The 6000-nt window shown below is 42.2% G+C and overlaps 1 protein-coding gene across 3 annotated transcripts in view; it reads right to left on the bottom strand.

Annotated features, from left to right (window-relative positions):
- Positions 1-6000, bottom strand: part of RUNX1T1 (RUNX1 partner transcriptional co-repressor 1) — a 147149-nt gene that overhangs the window by 4305 nt on the left and 136844 nt on the right. The gene's annotated exons all lie outside the window — the stretch shown is intronic.

Raw genomic sequence — 6000 nt, 5'->3', positions numbered from 1 at the left:
GGACAGACACTAAAAAGGGAATCACTGCTCTAGATGTCAGCTTGTGGCACACAAGCTTCAGGTTTACTATTGTGTTCATTTAGTCTAACAAATCACTTGAGATTTTCAGCTCTCATCACTATGCTGATAAGCTGTAAGTGCCCTAAAATTTCACAATTTCTCTGCCAGATTTACATTTCTTTAAAAATCCCCCAGAAGAAGGGAAATCAAGTTATTTAAAATGTGAGGGAAGAATATACATCACAGGTAAAACCCCAGTCCTGCAAAGACTTAGGCTATGTATCTGTATGTGTGCAGCACACAACTAGCAGCAGTGGGTAGGTTATGTGTAGCTTCACACCACAGTGAAAAGCTGGCTGCATCCACACTGCTATGTGTAGCAATATGCAGCCATGAAAGGCTCTGCCAGGGAGGAGGCAATGGGGAGCTACCAGAGCCTTTCTCTGCTGCTTCCCCCAATGCCAGAGCCTTTCCCCACTGCCAGAGTCTTTCTCTGTGGAGGGGAAAGACCCCAGCAGCAGGGAGGCTATGGAACAATACACTGCTAAAACCAGCAGTGTCAACAAGGGAGGCACTGCTTGGGTAAGTAGAGCCCTGTACATACGCCCAGGGTTCTGGTGTGTCTCTATGCTACTTGTCTAAGCAGTGCCTCACCATCTATGCTGCTATCTATACTAGTGCTTGGGGTGTGTGCAATGTATGTAATCTACGTGCTGGTGTAAGGTGTGTGCAGTGTAGATGTACCCTTCAGCACATGCTTAACTTTGAGCAAGTGAGTAGTCCCACTGGACTCAAATTGGCCCACTCACTGCCCCACGTTTAAGGGCATGCCTAAATCTTTGCACAGAGCCTAAGAGGCTATCACACAGTAGCCCGCAATAGGCCAAAGGACAAAATCCTTACTCAGTTCCCATCAATTGAGTCAACAGAATTTTTGCCTGGGAAGGACTTCACAATTTGGCCCACTAAACAGAACATCACAGCAACCTGATAGACACAGAGTTTCCTACCCTCTAATGGTACATCAAGAAAGCAAGACTATATATTTTAAAAATTCCCTCACTTTTCAAATGCCATTGAAAAAGATATCTTTATCAGGAATAAAACCAGACAGAACCACATCCATGAACTTCCCGCTCTGAGCCCTACTCAGTGTAGCAACCACAGAATATGCCATTCACTTCCCTACAGTCCCTCGCAATGCCAGCTGGATGCTGGAGCACATCCAACGTACAAGTGATATTCCTAAACTACATAAAAAAAATCCCAATTACAGAACAGAACAAAGACTTAAATCCAAAACAATATTTTAAGGAAGTTAAACATTTAATTGGAGTCAAGTGGCTTCTTTAGAAAATAACCTGGTGTTAGTTCTATCCTTTTTTTGGCACAGGAATATTCTGGCAGATGCAAAAAGAGTAACTGTCCAATACTCACTGGCTCCTTCAGATTGAAATCAGATGTACATGGCATTCTCAATTCAAACTGATTAAACACACAGACTAAACGAGGTAATTACAAATACATGTGCTGTGGACTTTTTTTTTTAATTTGTAAAATTGTTCACATCTTTTAAAACACTTTTTAAAAAAGGTGGAATTACGAACACACAGAAACAGATGTTTTTGGTAGTTAAACTGTTGGAAATTCAGACTCTGTGTCTGGCATCACCTGGCTTTGATTCAGTGTTCATGATCTCAGGTTAATTCTGCTTAGACTCAGTCCAGTTCTGGAGTGGTATCACCACATTACTGCCATTCAGACTGGATAGCGTCACTATATTTTTAAATGCATTTTAACTTTTTTTTTTTTTTTAAACAAGCACACTTTTTTGTCACCACAGTGAAAAGTAACTTCAATACAAATGATTTTTGTAATTGTGTGCACAGCAATAAGCGGCGTACAATTCTATCTGGAACGTGCTTGCACAGAGTTACTTCTGAACTGGCAATAACCAGCCTTGCTTGGTTATACTGATTTTTAAAATTGCAGAATTGAGTATTCTTGTTCATTCCCTATCCAAAAAAGGGTCCTGATTCTCTAAGCAGACCTTCATGGGAAGACCCTTTAGCCCACATGCAGTACCTCTGAAATCAGCAGGGCTCTCTACAGGTGTACAAATCCCTTAGTGTAGGTTTGATTGCAGTACTGGGTATATTCATTGTAAAAAAATTTGGTGCTGGAAAATGTAGCCTCTATCTAGTCAAGTTTCTATTCAACAAATAAAAGCCAAGTTTTTAAAAATCCTCTTTTTTGCCTCCCTCGTTGGACTTGTTTTGAACTTGATGTGCTAGATTCTACCTGAGCAGAAGTGCTTGTCCAGTGCTTAATTTGTGCCAGGCTGAACCCCAGCACCTCTAGGCTTGGCAGTTCATAGCTCTGGCACCCCTGGGCTTGCTGCATCAGTTATGAACGTAAAAAAATGGCTTGAGTCCCATCACCTCTTTCATTACAAATTAAGCACTGTGCTTGTCTCTTATAAATCTGCATAGTAGGATGTTACAAACTCTCAAGCTGGACCCACAATGTCATGATGCAACTAGCTGTCCCAAAATGCATTTTTGTGATAGAAAACAAAGTCACTTACATCTTAGGAGCATTTTGTTGAACTGGCTATTTTATTAATTACATCATCTGAAGTCTCTACAATGCTTTGAACATGTAAAGCGCTATATGGGTGCTAGATTTTATTAAAACTCTTAGTCGCTCTACAGCTCTAAATCAACGCTTTATAAGCGATTACCTAATGTGTCCCTACATTGTCTGGTACATGCTTTTGTCCACTGTATGTATCAGTTATAATTCAACAGGACTTTACAACTTTAGTCTAATTGTGAGAAAAAAGGCACATAAAACTCATTTTAAAATTCTTGCACCCCCATTTATTTACCAAATTATTGTATTTAAAAGTACTAAAGAATAGTCTTTCTGTGTAAATTGGCAACAAGTATGCATTCGTGAGCAGGGGTGGCTCTATGTATTTTGCCGCCCCAAGCACGGCAGTCAGGTGGCTTTCGGTGGCGCACCTGCGGGTGGTCCGCTGGTAATGCGGATTCGGCGGCATGCCTGCAGGAGCTCTGCCGGTCCCGCACCTTCGGTGTACCTGCCGCCGAATTGCCACCAAAACTGCGGGACCGGCGGACCTCCCACAGGCACACCGCTGAAGGCAGCCTGACTGCCACCCTCACGGTAACCTGCAGGCCGTCCCACGCGGCTTGCCGCCCCAGGCACCAGCTTGGTGCGCTGGTGCCTGGAGCCGCCCCTGTTCGTGAGGATACTTGCATTGCCATGTTAGCTGTATTTTGTAGCATACAATCCACTGGTCCCACAAGGACTTCTTTTACAGAATAGTACAGACCTCACCATTGTTATCTGGGAATACACATCAAGGAACCAGTACTATGTCATGCTACAATCCATATGGTAACAATGTGTCTATATGAAATTGAGCAAAGTTTCTGTATTTAAATAAAGCAAACAATGCAGCTATGGATTTTTAATGTGATTTCATCTTTTATACAACCCCTTAAGTACTGGCCTAATGTACTGCAACACCAGTTCTTGTTTTGTACTGAGTTCCAGATGTATCCTAATACTGTAATGACTGGATCATAGGGACCTTGGACTCCTTGTGCACTTGTTAGGCTATACACAGAAGGCCAGATTTTCAGCCTATGTAACTCAAATTTAGTTTCACTGACTCCAAGGATGGATTGACTTAATGGAGTTTGGCTGAATGAGGATCTGGCCTTGAATCTAAGCCACAGGTCCCATTTTTATCTTCCAGAATAACGTTCACTACATCTCCCTCAACTCACAAAGTGAAATCAATTGTCATGCAGAAAGTCTTGGACCAAAGCTTATCCTCTTCCTGGTTCTGATCTACTTTATTTTCAAGATTTATCAGCTTCAAACAGCTTTCATAAAAAGAAGGTATGAGCAATATTATATGTTGTGACTGCAGCTCATGTAGACATCCATGAGCTACCTTTAATATAATTAACTTGAGTACTGGAACAGTGAAGTCTCTTCAGCGCGGGCTGTAGAAGCTCACCAGAAACCCTGGGCAATTACTCACATGGCTAGCTTACACTAAAGCAGCTTCAGTGCTACCGGTACCCAGGGCTGGCTCCAGGCACCAGCTTAACAAGCAGGTGCTTGGGGCGGCCAAGGGAGAGGGGCGGCACCTGCAGCAATTCGGGGGTGGCAGGTCCTTCACTCCCTCTAGGAGCAAAGGACCTGCCGCTGAACTGCTGCTGCCGATCGTAGCTTCTTTTTTTTTTTCCCAATTGCCGCCACCAATCGCGATCGCGGCTTTTTTTGTTTTTTTTTGCTTGGGGCGGCAGAAATAATGGAGCTGGCCCTGCCGGTACCTGAGCTAGCTATATTAGAGCTAGCTTGGGTATATCTCCATAAGTTGTATTACACCCAATGTATACATGGTTGCACAGGCATTCATTGTCTTCAGGGGCTTGGTGCATCACCTCTTATTTCTGTAGTGCATGGCTCTAGTAGTGCTCACATAGAAAGAATCCTTTGTGATTGAAGTTTGGATGACAGCAATCTCTCTGGTGAGCAAAAGAACTAGTTTGATGTTGCAATGACTCAAAATGTGCAACTGCCGATTGAAGATCCAACCAGGAAAAAGAGTCATTACTTAGTTTATAGTCCCAGTTGTCCATCCTGTGCAATTCTACTTTTCCATGAAGTTTGGTGAGCTATTCCAATGCAGAAATGTGTCAACCTTCTCTCCCACAAAGATTGCAGAACCCATCAGACTTCCTACTTTTGCTGTTCCATTAGCGCATGTCTTATAGAAAAGCAATTGCTCCATCGCTGTTTAAAATGTGTGTGGATTCCTACCCTCCAAAATCCTTGGCAGTGCATTACTTCAACAGGTGCATGCAGCTAATAACTCTGAGTCTTTTTTGGCCTTGTCAACAAAGGAGATCTTGGAGATCTCTAGCACTAAGGCTGAATGTTTGCTGACACACTGCGTTTGGCAAGCCATTTTGCCCTACACTCTTGCCATAACTAGCCATCTTTTTGAAATATTTCCATTATTTTAGTATTTGCTTTGCTCTTCTATTTCCTGTTGAGACTTAGAAGGGAGCTGGCTCAAAAAAATAAAAGTATCATAAGATGTTAAAAGGTGATTTACTTTGAAATATCAAAATATGGTGCCATACTGTGCAGAGTCACCATTAACAAAGTTTCTGACATTCTCCACTTTCCTATGAAAGGCACGTAATACTGTAGTGTTAAGCCTAGCTATGTTAAGAGCCCAGATTTCCTGGTATTGCCTGGAGGGAGTAATAATATTGCACCTACTGGAGAGTACTGGGAAACCTAACTGTCTGCACTAAAAGTTAATCAATAAAGAGAAAAAAAGAATATGCATGGGTTACTGTTGCACAATGGTGTTAAGAAAAGCCATGAGCCAGTCCACCCAGGAAATAAAGGATGTGTACAAATACATTTAGGTATATTTATACAGCACTTATTGTCATGGGGGATGATTTTCAAAAGTGCCAGCGTGACTAAGCAATACAAGTTCCATTGATTTTGAATGGGACCTTGGCACTTTTGAAAAGTCCACCCAAGTCCCATTGAAAGTCTATGCGATTTGTGTTTCTAAGTCACATAGCCACAATAGGTAGGGATTTTAAAGGTGCCAAAATACACCACCACATACAAAATTGTCTCCAAGCTGCGAAGTCTGGGATTAAGTAACAGGTGATAGCTAAGTACTCAGGGTTTACCCAAACCATTGATGTTTTATTGTTTAGAAATCCAAGCTGCGACCACCACAAATAAAATACATTAGCATGTGAATGTGTTTAGTGTGCAACAGGCATAGAAATCAGGCTTGTGTACATTACCTTTTATGGTTCAAACATGAGTGTGAAGTGTCAAGTTAGATGACACAATCCTGACCACAACTGACCGGTCAGCATAGACCAGGCCCCTTTGTGTTCACAAGCATGTCGTATACGTGTA

The sequence above is a fragment of the Malaclemys terrapin genome, chromosome 2 (assembly GCF_027887155.1).
Source record: "Malaclemys terrapin pileata isolate rMalTer1 chromosome 2, rMalTer1.hap1, whole genome shotgun sequence".
Classification (NCBI taxonomy): Eukaryota; Metazoa; Chordata; order Testudines; family Emydidae; genus Malaclemys; species Malaclemys terrapin.
The sequence above is the reverse complement of the archived record's forward strand: the minus strand, read 5'-3'. Positions and strand labels throughout refer to the sequence as shown.